This window comes from Podarcis bocagei (genome assembly GCF_964188305.1).
Source record: "Podarcis bocagei genome assembly, chromosome: 10".
NCBI classification, from domain to species: domain Eukaryota; kingdom Metazoa; phylum Chordata; class Lepidosauria; order Squamata; family Lacertidae; genus Podarcis; species Podarcis bocagei.
Window position 1 is genome coordinate 68,777,920 of NC_138135.1, and position 14,283 is coordinate 68,792,202.

The following is a 14,283-nucleotide window of genomic DNA, read 5'->3' on the forward strand; positions in this document are numbered from 1 at the left end:
GCAGTACTCTCCGCCTCTCCTTCCTCCCTGGTGTCCCCTGGATTTCCTTCCCCAGCGGAAGCTCTCTCTCTCTCCTTGCTAGTTCCCTCCCCTGCATCATTGGAGCGTCTTACCTCTCCTCTCGCCTCTGATGGCAGTTCCCTGACAGGAGGTATTCCGAATGAGTAGCTGTGTGAGTCTTTTGCAGGTAACGGCACCAGAGAGTCTGGTGGCACCTTGAAGATTAAGACATTTATTATGGCATAAATACAGCCTACTTTGTCCGACACATGATTCAGGCTGCCGAGAGGGGAGCAAGCCATCAGAAATACACGTCTCCACCATCTCTACGCAAATGGTATAATCTTTCAGGTAGATAGGAATGTTAGTCATCCACCCAGAAGCCATGTTTCTCCTACCTCTTTAGGAGAGAGAAGGATGGTTTCACTTATTCCAGCCCTGCTCCTATATGATGTTCTTCTCATGGACCACCAATAAGGAGGGGTGCCCCTTAACCACACAGAGGCATAGCTGTCAACTTGCAGATTTGAAAATAAGGGACCAGCAGCCTCGAAAATAAGGGACCAGCAGCCAAAAGAAGGGATTTTAGTCAACCAGCTGAAATACGAAGTTAAAAGGGACCAGATGATTTGGGAGAGCAGCGCCGGTTTTAAGCCCTTCATTTCCAGAGGTTGCTGCTCAAGACACCAGCTGACGAAACACTGCAATTAAATAAGTACAAGCAGCAACCACTTTTCGTGCAAAACGAAGTCCAAGCTACGAAGATGCTGCTGCAGTTCTGTATCTTTTCTCTCATGCTCCATCTGTAGCTCTCAGTTCCATCAGGCGGGGTGGGAGGAAGGTGGGGGGAAATAGCGCCCGAAGTAAACCTGTAGATCAGACCATCTATGCTAGTCTACCACTACAAATCTATGGGAGAAGTGCTTGCGGTCCTTCCTCTGCTTTCCCCCTCTATGAACACCTTGGAACACCTGCCTGTGCCTCCGCCTCCTCCTCCTCTCTCTGAACTGCTTTCTCTATGGTTGCCCTCGCTCTCCTCTCAAGGCTCTTCAGCAATTCATAGACCGCTCCAGGCTGCCCATCTCATCCGGGTAACTTTGGTGGTGCAGCCACAGTACAGCCTTGCGGGAGCAGCAGCGGCGGCGGGCAGAGGGGAGGCGCCAGGAGAGAAGCTCCGTTCAGCGGCCGCGAGGAGGATGGCAGCAGAAGGGCCCGAGGCTCCCACCAGTTCCGGTGGGAAGGGGCTCCTGGGGGCCGAGGCTGGTGAAAGGAGGCCAGAGGGGGGCGGGCCAGGCAGCCAAGCAACACAGTTGGAGCCTCCCTCCCCCCTGGCTGGCTGGCAGGGAGGGAGGGAGAGGAGCTGCTTCCTTTGAAACCCGGGAAATTTAAGGGACATCATCAATAAGGGACAGCAGTGGGACATGGCGCTGGGATAAGGGAGTTTCCCGCCCAATAAGGGACGGTTGACAGCTATGCACAGAGGACTTACGTAGCAAGCTGAACCAAGGCATCATTTCAAACCACAAGGGAGCAGAATAAATGAACTGCAGCAGGATCACAACTCCAAATTAAACTAGCAGCTGTGGGGGGACGCAACAACACATAGCGATTCTTTAAAAGATTGAATTACAATATAACACTCATTAGTATATATATAACTCCGAGGAACACAATTTTTGTTTCATAGACACCTGCAGTTGTTCTAACCCAATTTTGACATGCTGATTTCATATCTGAAGTTGGTTTTGTTCTGTAAGCTCTAGTTTTTTTGCAATTCATGTTTTTCACCTTTCACCATAATCTTTGTTTTTCACAATGCAAGAATTCAATATTTTATTAAACACATAGCCAAAGTGGTACAATATGAGTATAAATGTAAGTGACTTATATAACATTGAACATGACATGTATAGCACTGAAAATGACATGCATATCTATGCACAGTTGGAGGTATGCAACAAAATGTATTCCTTTAGGATACACAGTATACTGGGGAACAAAAAAAATTCATTTTCTTTTGCATGAAATTTTTCAACTGTTCTTATATGTTCTTTCAATGCTGATTTCAAATCTGAAATCAATTTTCATGTACATGCTATAATTATCTTTCAATTTCAGAGTTTTGCCGATATGTCATATTTACAATGGGGATAAGTGGATGCTGAAATGTTGATCTACCCTAACCACATGGTAATTATTGTTTTGCAAACTTAATTTTTATTTATTTTTACAGTTTTGTAACCTAAATATTTGTATTTTTCAGTTGGGACCATGGCTTCTTCAAGTAGACAAAAATGTGTAAAGCTGAAAAATTTCATGCAACAGAAAATGAAAAAAAAAATTGTTCCCCAGTGTAATGATATAGTTGAAAAAAAAGGTTAAAATAACCTTTTTTAAAAAAACAACAACCTGAAATCTTCCTTTTAGGAATTCTAGGTGCCGAAATCCCAAGGGAGCAGAAAAAGCTATTTATGTATGTGACCACTGCTGCGCAGATGTCATTGGCCCAGAGATGGAAAGAAGATAAGTCCCTACCAGAGGAGAATGGCAGATCAAATTGATGGTTTATGCCAAAATGGCTAAAATGACTGGAAGAATCAGAAATCAGGAAGGCTAAAATTTTAATAACAAATGGGGAAAATTTATACCTCATCTTAAAGATCATCATAAGCAGTTAAAATTGTTTGTGGGGTTGGAATATCACTTGGAGTTTAATGGTGAATTTTGGATACAATGGAGAGATAAAAGATTTGGATTATTATAAAAGATGCAGGAGGAAATGATTAACAATAGGACCCACAAAGGGGAGGAGGGAAGTCCAAGAGATTCCGTGGAATCTTGCTTTTATGTTGTATGTTGGATATGTGACTGTAAAATTGCAATCTGAAAAATCAAATAAATAAATTTGGTGGGGGGGGGAATTACAATATGACAAACAGATGAACAGGAATTCAAGGTGTCTCCCTTTTCCGACGCCCAGTTACATACTTTTGCTGAAAGCTAGCAATCTTAAACACATGTTCTCTCCCTGACAAATTTAAGATCTGCCGTCCCTTTCCCCAAGATATTAAAAGCCCTGCTTGATCTTCTTAATTACAGAGATAAATTGGGGTTCGGAACTGGATGCTTTCCTTCAGTGAGGCTTATTAAGGCTGTGTTTTGAAGTACTCTGAAATAGAATAATGGGAACCAATTCTCAAGAACAGGCCGAAGGAAAGCCATCATGGCTAATGCTGTACCACACAGCTCTGTGTTCAATTTCCTCCCATTATTTACTATTAGTTTAGTGCTCCCTCTGTGCTGTCCAAATAAACAGTGAGTCACGGGCTTTTAAGGAAATTCTGAAAAGTACACATAATAATAATCTCTTTTGTGCTCTTTTGGTCTCTTTTCTACAAGCTCTTACTTTCCTTTCTAGTTCGTTCTTTAAAAAAAAGATTTCCTCCCACTGCTCAACTTCATTTTCTCCTCCTCTAATTTTTGGTTCACTTGGTCATGTTTTCCTCACACATGTGTGACTCTTGTTCATTTCTCGCACCATCATTCCTTTAAAAAAAAAGCCAGTGAGCTTCTTCTCTCTTTCCCCAATTGTCAGTTTAAAATAATGACTTGGCCCCCAAATCATACCGGGTCTTCTCTTTTTCATCTGACACATCAACTCTTTGTTTTACTTCAGATATCATTCTTGATGTCCCCCTCAACCTCCAGCACGGGGCTTCTTTCTGAAAGGGAGTTCAGACTTTTCACTACATGCTGGGTCCAGATGACATCCACCCAAGAATTCTCAATGAACACTGCTGATCTTCTAAAAAAATAAAGATAGAAAAGTAATTTGTCCCTAAAATCAGCCTCCATAGCTGAGGACTGGAAAGGTGCCAATTCTTTTTTCTCCTTCCTTTAGGGATCCAGGGAGGAACCTGGAAATTATGGACTAGTTTATCTTAACATCTGTGCTGGGAAAACCGGTGTAAAGTATGGTTAAATATAAAATAACCACGCATATAGAAGAACAAGCCTTACTGAAGAAGGACCAGCATGGCTTCTGCAAAGGCAAGTCCTGTCTCACTAACCTGTTCTCTGAGAGAATCAAGAAGCATATAGAGATGATCCGGATGACACAGTGTAGTTAGACTTTCAAAAAGATTTCAACAAAGTAGCACACTAAAGATTCCTGTGTAAACTTACCAATCATGGGATAAGAGGAGAGGTCCTCTTATGGATCAGAAACTGGTTGAGTAATAGAAAAACAGAATAGGAATAAATGGGGAGTTCTCTCAATGGAGATATGCAGAAATCCGTATTGAGACCTGGGCTTTTTCACTTGCTCATAAACAATCAAAAGTTAGGGGTGTAATTACCATCAGGCATATGGACTAGCAACTTGACATTTTAAATGGAAGCCAAGATGATGAGAATCATGAATTCAGTGTCCAGTACCAAGATTTGTTGCTGTGCATTATTCAATACTTTATATCTCAGTTCAACATAACATACAATGCTTTATATAACGGTTTATATTTTAATGGCTAGGTTGTATTAAACTGCAGTTTTCGTCTTCTCATCCATCCTAAATCCCTAGACAGGACAGGGTTAGAAGAACTGTTAACAAAGAAGTGGTTTCTTGTGGCCAGTTGAAAATAAACCTTGCACTGAGGAGTTTTTAAAAGCATTTTTGTTCATATCTGAGGCCGAGTGATTTGTAACAGTTTTTGTAAAACACAAACTGCCTTCTTCCTGCATTCGTAGGGCAGAGGTAATACAAACCCGGCTTGTTCTCAGTACATTTTTTTTTAATCCTTCTGTGGCCAACTATTTTGTTAAACAAAGCCCTATGGGTTATATGGGGATTCCAAGCCTTTATCCAACTGGGAAGGGAGAATCACCATCTCCCCACTTGCTCACTTCTTAACAAGCCAAGAAGCTTCACCACCTGAGGCTTCTGAGCAGGCGACAAGATCTCTCTTTTCCCTCTGTCCTGACTTAGAACTGCCTTCGCAAAACACTGACATATTTGTCTGCAACTGCTGTGCTCCAATCTGTACAAAATTGAAGCATTCCGGTTTGTCCTGCTTTTGCGATTTGTTGTTCCATATCCAGTTCTAACTGTAGCTTCTTGTCCCACATAGAGATTTCTCAGCAGACAAATGAGGTGATCAGGCACTCCCATTTCTTTAAGAACTTGCCATAGTTTGCTGTGGTCGACACAGTCAAAGGCTTTTGCATAGTCAATGAAGCAGAGGTAGATGTATTTCTGGAACTCTCTAGCTTTCTCCATAATCCAGCGCATGTTTGCAATTTGGTCTCTGGTTCCTTTGCCTCTTCTAAATCCATCTTGCACTTCTGGGAGTTCTCGGTCCACATACTGTTTAAGCCTGCCTTGTAGAATTTTAAGCATAACCTTGCTAGTGTGTGAAATGAGTGCAATTGTGCGGTAGTTGGAGCATTCTTTGGCACTGCCCTTCTTTGGGATTGGGATGTAGACTGATCTTCTCCAATCCTCTGGCCACTGCTGGGTTTTCCAAATTTGCTGGCATATTGAATGTAGCACCTTAACAGCATCATCTTTTGAAATTTTAAATAGTTCAGCTGGAATAGCATCACTTCCACTGGCCTTGTTATTAGCAGTGCTTTCTAAGGCCCATTTGACTTCACTCTCCAGGATGTCTGGCTCAAGGTCAGCAACCACACTACTTGGGGTGTACGAGCCATCCATATCTTTCTGGTTGTCTTGGTTCTCGAAGCTACCAGCATGAGTTTGACCAAACTGCAGGAGGCAGTGGAAGACAGGAGTGCCTGGCGTGCTCTGGTCCATGGGGTCACGAAGAGTCGGACACGACTAAACAACAACAACAGCTGTTACACACCTGCAGCTCTGAAGCCTTCCCGTCTCCCCGCCCCCTGTTGTTCCCAAAATAATTTGTATTGTATGCCATTCTCAGCTTTTAAAAAATGAATTTTTAAGTAAGGATTGCCAGAGTAATCCACCGATGAAATCTCCAGAGACTCAGTCGGCAGCATCGTTGTGTTGCTTTGCCAGTTAACCTGTCTTAAATGTCAGCTCTGTCAGAAGCAATTTCCTACCCTCGTGGCACATTTTTCCATTTCACCCATCTTACAGGATTCCTCAAAGTCATTTTCCTGTAGCAAACTGAATCAGATATTCACTTATTTAAATTTCTATTCCGTTCCACTCCTAGGTGCTTGAAATAAGCACTGGGGGGGAAATGGCAGCTGCATAGATGAAGGATATAATCCTAGGCACACTTACTTGGAAGTAAGTCCCACTGAACTCAATGTGACTTACTTTTGAGTAGACACACTTAGCAGTACAGTAAGGACTGGGCTACAGCGGTTTCACACCTACTAGGAGGATGGAGAAATTTGATTCAGTTCACATTGGAAGGTGAATTAACCTAATTTGTTTTTTTCCCCAAAACATTATGCAAACCAAAACACAGCCAGCCTTCAAAATTTGCACTTATCTGAATTTTGCTATGAAGTTCTCCAGCCACGTAATGTGTCAAACAATGAATACGCTAGTGTAAAATGTATATATAAATGCACACAGTCCTTTTTTTCTTAAATTTTTTTTAGCAGTACTCTCATTTTTACTCAAGAAAATCACCATTTTATAGTTCAAATAGGGGGAAATAGATACAGTAAATGGACAAAAGGCCTCCATCAGGGGTAGCAACAGAATTGACGATTCACCGTGCTAGAGAAGAAACTAAAATGTTTTTTTAAAATGTAGTTTCTTCTCCCGTTAAATTCAAAAAATGTTTAGGGGTATGCATCCCCCTGCGTCTCCCCAGAAAAAAGCACTGAATGCATATATTAGTGAAACTGTTACACAAAGTTCATTATATTAGAGGAAATTGCTTTGCAAAAATGTGTATATTTGTTGTTGTTGTTGTTGTTGCTTAGTCGTTTAGTAGTGTCCAGCGCTTCATGGCCCCATGGACCAGAGCACGCCAGGCCCTCCTGTCTTCCACTGCCTCCCGCAGTTTGGTCAAACTCATGCTGGTAGCTTCGAGAACACTGTCCAACCATCTCATCCTCTGTCGTCCCCTTCTCCTTGTGCCCTCCATCTTTCCCAACATCAGGGTATTTTCCAGGGAGTCTTCTCTTCTCATGAGGTGGCCTCATGAGAATTGGAGCCTCAGCTTCACGATCTGTCCTTCCAGCGAGCACTCAGGGCTGATTTCCTTAAGAATTGAGAGGTTTGTTCTTCTTGCAGTCCATAGGATATATATTAGGAGGAATGAAATGTTGAAAAACATTTTAATGAATGCAATGAAATGCTGAGAACTTTTTAAAATAATCTGAAACTGATTTGGAAATGTGGAGGACTGAATAGAAGACGGAAAAGTTAGAAATTGAGAGAAACTGAAATCCCCATTCCTACTTGGAATTAAGCCCTATTAAAACTAGTGGGTTTAATTTAATTTAATAGGGCTTCCTTAGAAGGGAAGTATGTGCTAAATCTCAGAGACCCAAAAGTTGTGTTTTGCTACGAAATCTCAACCCAGATAAAAAGGTTTTCAAATGTGTTCAGAAAATGTTGAAACTCAAGCAGGAACACCTCTTTTACATGACCTTGATGTTAAAAATCTGGCACAGAGGTGGAAATAATCAGAAATGCAAGTATGAGAATATTGCATTAGGACAGAATAATAAGAATAGAGTCATGTTATGCAGCAGCATACCAATATTCATGGTGGGATCCAAGACTCTTCAAAGTAGTATTTGCATTCTGATGCGATTGGGCAGGAGTTTGGGTCACAGTTATAGCAAATTCCTTAGACCACCCAGGCAGAAGTATGTGCAAAGCTGTTCTGGAGTCTTTTGATTTCTTTCAATCGGAACACCCCTTCCAACCCTCAAATAGAATTTCATTCCAAAACGTCCTGACCTGGAAAAAGATGACGCTTCAGATTACCAAGGTAAGAGAGCTTATGAACATTTCTGTAACTGGTAAAATTCAATGCAAGGAAACAGCAGCAAACAGAGACAGGAGAGAGCGTTAATATCAAACTGGATGAGGAAATGACATGGCAGACTCCAGCTACTGCACACCTAGAAGATCGTATTCTGGGATCACCTAGAAGATCGTATTCTGTCGCATGAGAGCTCCAAATCAGCTTTAATCGTGCAACCTGAAAATCCTGGAACGTGATCAAATTGCACCTGAAATTAGCAACAGTTTGGAAGTGCCTTGCAGTAAAGATACCCTCAATACTCTAACAATGGGATTAATCCATTTGAAACCAGTGGGTTTATTTTAGAGTAAATGTACTTAGTAGTTGGGTACAAAGGCTGCATTCCTGCCCACCTTTAATATTTTTGTTTGTCAGCATACATGCCTGCTCCCTTGTGAAATGTGGACCACTTATAAACACCATCTCCAATTCCTTGAAAGATTCCATGTCTCCAAAGTTTTACACATCACCTGGGAAGACAGGTGAACTAATGCCAGCATACTAGAAGAAGCAAAGATCACCAGTGATGATTCTTCAACATCAACTTTGTTGGACTGGTCATGCTGTGCGGATGCCTGATTTTCGTCTTCCAAAGCAACTACTCTATTCCGAACTTTAAAATGGAAAGCGTAATGCTGGTGGTCAACAAAAGAGATCCAAAGACTCTCTCAAGGCAAATCTTAAAAAATGTAGTATAAACACCGACAACTGGTAAACACTGGCCTGCGAGCGCTCCAGTTGGAGAACAGCCTTTACCAAAGGTGTCATGGGCTTTGAAGACACTCGAACTCAGGACTCAAGGGAGAAACATGCTAAGAGGAAGGCACGCTTGGCAAATCCACACTGTGATCAATTCCCACCCGGAAACCTGTGTCCCCACTGTGGAAGGACGTGTGGATCCAGAATTGGCCTCCACAGTCACTTATGGACTCCCTGTTCATGGAAGACAATCTTATTTGGTGACGAGTGATCACCAAAGAAGAAGAAGAAGCTCCCTTGAGCATAGCTGTCAACTTTTCCCTTTTCTTGGGAGGAGTCCTATTCGGAATAAGGGAATTTCCCTTAAAAAAGGGAAAATGTTGACAGCTATACCCTTGAGTTTAATGGGACTCCTTCCCAGGTAAAAGTGTGTCTAGTTTGCCATCCTCGGCCCCATTGTTTCCATTTGGCCGTGATAACTCTGTGTAAAACCGCAGCCGCCCTCGATAGCTGCCGTTTGCCAATGTTTATTCTCTTTTCTACCTTTCTTGCATAAACCATCAAGGAATTAAATCTATCCCGCCCTCCTCTCTGTTCCCACACCAACTTACCTAGCCAAATGCAGTTACTGGCAAATTCATCTCCCTTCCATTTGTTCAAATATTGCTTCTTGCAGCCCCCAACAGTTCCTTATCCGTCGAGACTTCTGAAAAGAAATCCGGCAGCAGTCTAAGCTTATTTGATTTAAAGTGCACATGTCTCATGTCATCTCCCTCAGATTCCTGCCTGCGCTCGGTTCCTTAACAGAACAATATCCTCTCAAGGAAACGATTTGTGAATACGCTGAGCGAAATACCCAGGACTAAAAGGGGGAGGAAAGAGAGCTTCATCTTTTCCATTTTGCACTTTTGTAGAAGATTCTCTCCCCACACACATTCACCCCTCAAATAGATCAGGGAAGGCTCTTATGTGACAGTTTACAAACACTTTTGCCATGATGTGCGGCGGAGCACCGAGGGAATGGAGCGGGAAAAGAAAAATACTTAAATTGAGGTAGAAAAAGCAGTAGAAAAATACAAAGAGGAAGGCAGCCATCAGATGTGCTGGCGGCAACAGCCCAGTCAAAATTGCTCATGTACCCATTGTCCTTGATAAGAGAGGGGAAAGTCTGTTGGGTTCACAGTATGAAAGCTTCCACATGTAGGAGGCAAACAACCCAGATCACAAGGTCCACTACGGGAGATAAATTATCTTCCCATTAACACTGGGGCATCTGTGCAGTTTTCCAGGCATACCTCCGAGTTCTAGCCTTAAGGTCAGACCCTCTAAGTGGCCCTCCAAGTCCAAGATTTACAGAAGCCATTCCGGTTTCTGATGTGATGCCGGAATGTCCGTCTTTTCCTTATCTCCCGCTTGGACTACTGCAATGCGCTCTATGTAGAGCTACCTTTGAAGGTGACCCAGAAACTACAATTATTCCAGAATGTGGCAGCTAGAATGGTGATTGGGAGTGGCCGCCGAGATCATATAACACCAGTCCTGAAAGACCTACATTGGCTCCCAGTACGTTTCCGAGCACAATTCAACATGTTAGTGCTGACCTTTACTTCTTCTTTGGCGATCACTCATAGCCGAGTAAGATTGTCTTCCACACACATGGTTTTATCAGTCCGTAAGTGACTGTGGAGGACAATTCTGGACCCACATGTCCTTCCACAGTGGCGACATTGGTTCCTGGGTGGGAGTTTATCACGGTGTGGATTTGCCAAGCGTGCCTTCCTCTTAGCCCACTTCTCCCTTGAGTTCTGAGTGCGAGTGTCTTCAAGGTCCATGACACCTTTGGTAAATGCTGTTCTCCAACTGGAGGCCAGTGTTTCCTAGTTGTCGGTGTTTATACTACATTTTTTTTAGATCAGCCTCGGCCCAGTATACCTGAAGGAGCGTCTCCACCCCCATCGTTCAGCCCGGACACTGAGGTCCAGCTCTGAGGGCCTTCTGGCGGTTCCCTCACTGCAAGAAGGGAGGTTACAGGGAACCAGGCAGAGGGCCTTCCCAGTAGTGGCGCCCACCCTGTGGAACACCCTCCCTTCAGATGCCAAGGAAATAAACAACTATCTGACTTTTAGAACACATCTGAAGGCAGCCCTGTGTAGGGAAGAGTTTAATGTTTTATGTTTTGTCACTTTATATTAATATTCTTTTGGGAGCCACCCAGAGTGGCTGGGGAAACCCAGCCAGATGGGTGGGGTATAAATTATAAATTATTATTTTTATTATTAGATCAGCCTCGGCCCAGTATACCTGAAGGAGCATCTCGACCCTCATTGTTCAGACCAGACACTGAGATCCAGCTCCAAGGGCCTTCTGGCGGTTCCCTCGCTGCGAGAAGTGAGGTTACAGGGAACCAGGCAGAGGGCCTTCTCAGTAGTGGCACCCGCCCTGTGGAACGCCCTCCCAGCAGATGTCAAAGAGATAAACAACTACCTGACTTTTAGAAGACTTCTGAAGGCAGCCCTGTTCAGGGAAGTTTTTAATGTGTGACATTTTAATGTATTTTTAATTATTGTTGGAAACCGCCCAGAGTGGCTGGGGAAACCCAACCAGATGGGCGGGATATAAATAAATTATTATTATTATTATTATTATTATTATTATTATTATTATTATTATTATTATTATTAAAATTAAAATTAAAATGGAGTCATGCAACTCCTGATCCAAGAAGATAAGTAACTATACAACCTTTAGAAAACACCTGAAGGCCAGCCCTTTATAGGGATGTTTTTAAACGTTTAATGCCTTATTATGTTTTATATATGTTGAAGTTGGAACCCAGTCCAATGGGTGTAGTATAAATGTTGTTGTTGTTGTTGTTATTGAATAGGGCATGCCTATTTTCATTGGAGGATGGGAGGATATGCATCCCTCACTCACATAGTCCAAAACTGGCACAAATATTCCAATTGTCACTGTTCCTTTATGGTACCCTCTGCCCCCCCCCCCGTCTTGTTTAGCACAAAACCAGCTACAGAGAAAGCTGCCCCTTAGGAAGCACTCTCAGATATTGGCTATAAATGTGAAAGACCAGACAATGAACAATCAGTTGCAACATTTTCCCCACAGAACAATCAATACACAGGAAGAAGGAAGGAAAGGGATAAAATGATTATTTAAAAATAAGAAAGTTCCCCAGTACGGATGGATTCACCTCTGAGATTTATATATCACACGGATATAAATAATTGGCAAAACTTTCACCATCCTTAACAGAAATGAGGAATGCAGGTATGTGGAAGCAAAGAAGAGTTCCAGCCTCTTGGAAGGAAGCAAAAATTACTATAATTGCTAGCCCTGGAAAAGCTCCAGCAGAAGTTGTCTCCTATAAAACAATAGGTTTCCAAAACTTAGAATGTTAAAATATCAACATGGGTATTGGCAGCCAGGTTGAACAAAACAAATGGGTCTTGGTCCAGTATACCTGAAGGAGCGTCTCCACCCCCATCGTTCTACCCGGACACTGGGGTATAAATAATATATTATTATTATTATTATTATTATTATTATTATTATTATTATTATTATTATTATTATTAAATCACAAGTCTATTGACAGCAATCCAAATGTCTGTCGTCTAGGTGAAAAATTAATTTGGAAATTAATTAACATTATGTTAAAGAGAAGGTCCGTATAGTGAAAGCTATGGTTTTCCCAGTAGTGATGTATGGAAGTGAGAGCTGGACCATAAAGAAGGCTGATCGCTAAAGAATTGATGCTTTGGAATTATGATGCTGGAAGAGACTCTTGAGAGTCCCATGGACTGCAAGAAGATCAACCCTCTCCATTCTGAAGGAAATCAGCCCTGAGTGCTCACTGGAAGGACAGATCCTGAAGCTGAGGCTCCAATACTTTGGCCACCTCATGAGAAGAGAAGACTCCCTGGAAAAGACCCTGATGTTGGGAAAGATGGAGGGCACAAGGAGAAGGGGATGACAGAGGACGAGATGGTTGGACAGTGTTCTCGAAGCTACCAGCATGAGTTTGACCAAACTGCGGGGGGCAGTGGAAGACAGGAGTGCCTGGCGTGCTCTGGTCCATGGGGTCACGAAGAGTCGGACATGACTAAACGACTAAACGACAACAACGTTAAAGAGAGAGCAGAGAAGCCTTTGTTCTCAGCAGGTCTCCAATGGAGTCCTGTAAGTTAGAGGGATGTTGGCACAACAGACATTGCTGGAGCTAGCCTTGAATGCCCCATCACCTGTAGGGGAATCAGACTCCTGGGCCCTGACAGTTTGCACCCATTTCTGTGTTTGTTCTCTGGTTTCTCGGCTGAAACAGGAATCTAGTGGACCTGCGTACAGCACCAAAGGTGTGGGGCAGGGAAGGTACATGATTAATACCAGCCGGCTTTTGAAGTTCAAAGAGTTACATCTTTTTAGATGTTGCACCAGCTGTGATTTTTCTGATCAGTTTTCAGTCCCAGTTATTCGGCTTTTTGTAAAGGTATTTCCGTTGAGTGTTTTATTAATGGAGGTGATGAATACTTGTCACAGTGGAGAATTGTGAATAAGTTTAAAGGATCTAAGTGTCCTTTTTACCTGCAAAATCTTGATCGGCAGTAGCTCTTCCGATTATAATAGCTTTCTGCCATCCAATTTAAGCAACAGAGTAAGGCAGTCAGAAGCATAAATAGGCCAGAGAGCATAAAAACACAGCAGAGGCTGATAAAACAAAAACAAAGCGCAAAGACAGAGGGTGCTCAGATTAATAGATCTGCCCCACCCTCATCCATCCAGAATGAAGAAAGATGTGTTACTGCCCTTGAGCAATAGCCAGATTCAGGGATGGGAGGTTCCTTTCTTTATTGGTCTTTAAGAATTAGAAGCAACCCAATTTGCACTTCTTGAACCAATATGTGATCCAAAACACAGCTGTCCTTAGGAATTCACACTGCCTATGTTTCCCAGTAGTGATGTATGGAAGTGAGAGCTGGACCACAAAGAAGGCTGAGTGCCGAAGAATTGATGCTTTTGAATTATGGTGCTGGAGGAGACTCTGGAGAGTCCCATGGACTGCAAGAAGATCAAACCTCTCCATTCTGAAGGAAATCAGCCCTGAGTGCTCACTGGAAGGACAGATCCTGAAGCTGAGGCTCCAATACTTTGTCCACCTCATGAGAAGACAAGACTCCCTGGAAAAGACCCCGATGTTGGGAAAGATGGAGGGCACAAGGAGAAGGGGACGACAGAGGACGAGGTGGTTGGACAGTGTTCTCGAAGCTACCAGCATGAGTTTGACCAAACTGCGGGAGGTGGTGGAAGACAGGAGTGCCTGGTGTGCTCTGGTCCATGGGGTCATGAAGAGTCGGACACGACTAAACGACTAAACAACAACAACAAATGTTGGTTAAGTGGTTTAAGAAAGCATGGCTTGATGAAATCACAGAATAGTAGACCTGGGAGTAACAATCATCTAGTTCAACCCCCTGCAATGCAGGAATCTTTTGCCCAACCTGAGACTCGAACTCACAACTCTGAGAGCAAGAGTCTCATGGTCTACCGGCTGAGCTATCCCGCACAGTCACGATTGCAAGGAGCCTAGAAC